Genomic DNA, 2,528 nt, shown 5'->3' on the forward strand with positions numbered 1-2,528 from the left:
GGTGGTCTACTGAAGACTGGACTTCATGTGGTGGTCCACTGAAGACTGGACTTCATGTGGTGGTCCACTGAAGACTGGACTTCATGTGGTGGTCTTCATGTGGTGGTCTACTGAAGACTGGACTTCATGTGGTGGTCTACTGAAGACTGGACTTCATGTGGTGGTCCACTGAAGACTGGACTTCATGTGGTGGTCTTCATGTGGTGGTCTACTGAAGACTGGACTTCATGTGGTGGTCTACTGAAGACACCTGATGAGAACTACAGCTAAGCTAAAGAGCATCGACAGACGTAGCAGTTTACATTTTCAAACAAGAAGATGAAATGAAACGGAGGGAAAGGTTTGGAGGTGAATGTTCCTCGGGGCTCTGACAGACTAACTGGAGCATGTTGATGAAAACATCAGGTGATGTAGGAGGTCACACAGGTGTGTCTCACTTTGGATCTGAGTTCATCTGAGTTTCCTCCTGGGCCTGTTGGGGCGAGGCAGCAGGGTGTAACAGGAGCTTCAGGGGACCAAACCCACAAAGTGCTCAGCTGGTTTACATGGAACAGAAAACAAAGAGTGCTTCTGCACCGACGACTTGCAGCCCTCCACCGTCCCACGACCTCCACCGTCCCACGACCTCACAGGAAGTAGCTTCAAGGTCGTATTCATGACAGGAACAGTCCGGCTCACAGCCAGTATGTCCTCCTTCAACTTTAGATCCTGAATGCTCTGGATTTGTTTGGACCAGAGAAGGTAGGTGCTTTTAAGACACGCCCCCACACGGCCGTTTTGGACGTCCTCTACAAGAGTGTGTGTGTGTGTGTGTGTGTGTGTGTGTTACACATCCCAGATGGGTGTACGGGACAAGGGAGAAGGAGAGAGAGAAGAAACATGGCCGCTCTGCTCCTTGTTGTGCCGACGGTGCTGCGTTGGCGTCTCTTTAATCTCTGAACTGGCGTCCTCTCGCTACGGACAAAGTGCCGTCATCCTGAAAACCACAGAACAGGAAACACGGTGGTTCTGGCGGTGGGCGGAGCTGAGTGGCCGATGGAGATCAGCTGTGATTGGAGGAGCTGAATAACTGCTTTGTGTGTGTGTGAGGGGAGAGTTAGTGTGAGGGCGATCGACAGGGCTCTCATTAAGACCCTAACCCGTCTGTCTGAATCCCGGTACAGAGAGCGCCATGTATGAAGTCAGTATGGAATAAAACAGACAGTATATAAATATGGACATCATGTCTCCACCTTCTTCCTGCGTGCAGATGAAGCCAGAATAACTCCTCTGTGTCTTATTATTATTGATGTTATGGAGCAGGACGATCCACGTGGTCACACTTCAGCCAATCAGCAGCTTCAGCCAATCAACAGCAGTCATCTGATGTCTTCTGTTCCAACAAACACTTCTCTCTTTCTCGTTTCATGTGCCAGTCATTCCCCCCCGCTCTCCCCTGTCTCTCTCTCTCCCCCCGCTCTCCCCCCGTCTCTCTCTCTACCCCCTCTCTACCCCCCCCCGCTCTCCCCCCGTCTCTCTCTCTACCCCCGCTCTCCCCCCCCTCTCTACCCCCCCGCTCTCCCTGTCTCTCTCTTCCCCCGTCTCTCTCTCTTCCCCCCGGTCTTCCCCCCTCTCTTCCCCCGTCTCTCTCTCTCCCCCCTCTCTTCCCCCGTCTCTCTCTCTCCCCCCTCTCTTCCCCCGTCTCTCTCTCTCCCCCCTCTCTTCCCCCTGTCTCTCTCTCTCCCCCCTCTCTTCCCCTGTCTCTCTCTCTCCCCCCTCTCTTCCCCCTGTCTCTCTCTCTCCCCCTCTCTTCCCCCCGTCTCTCTCTCCCCCCTCTCTTCCCCTGTCTCTCTCTCTCCCCCCTCTCTTCCCCCTGTCTCTCTCTCTCCCCCTCTCTTCCCCCGTCTCTCTCTCCCCCCTCTCTTCCCCATCTCTCTCTCCCCCCTCTCTTCCCCCTCTCTTCCCCCCGTCTCTCTCTCCCCCCTCTCTTCCCCCCTCTCTTCCCCCTGTCTCTCTCTCTCCCCCTCTCCTCCCCCCGTCTCTCTCTCCCCCTCTCTCTCCCCCCTCTCTTCCCCCCCGCTCTCCCCGTCTCTCTCTCTCCCCCCTCTCCTCCTCCCCCCCGCTCTCCCCCCTCTCTTCCCCCTGTCTCTCTCTCTCCCCCTCTCCTCCCCCCGTCTCTCTCTCCCCCTCTCTCTCCCCCCTCTCTTCCCCCCCGCTCTCCCCCGTCTCTCTCTCTCCCCCCTCTCCTCCTCCCCCCCGCTCTCCCCCCTCTCTTCCCCCGTCTCTCCCCCCCCCCCCCCCCCCCCCCCCCCCCCGCTCTCCCCCCTCTTACTAAACTCTGTGAAAAGTGTGTCAGATTCCTGAGCTGTGTTACTTAACAGAGGAAATGGACACCACATGTGTGTGTGCGTCCTCGGCGCGGGGGAACAGACAGAGGTGTGTCATGTTTGGATGGCGTGTGTGTGGCGTTGATTGATGGCGGCTGCGTTCTGTCACATCTGGGACTGAAGTAGGCCATTGGTTCATGGAAGGTCAGCCAATAAGCAAAC

The sequence above is a fragment of the Labrus mixtus genome, unplaced genomic scaffold (assembly GCF_963584025.1).
Source record: "Labrus mixtus unplaced genomic scaffold, fLabMix1.1 SCAFFOLD_165, whole genome shotgun sequence".
In the NCBI taxonomy this organism is placed as follows: domain Eukaryota; kingdom Metazoa; phylum Chordata; class Actinopteri; order Labriformes; family Labridae; genus Labrus; species Labrus mixtus.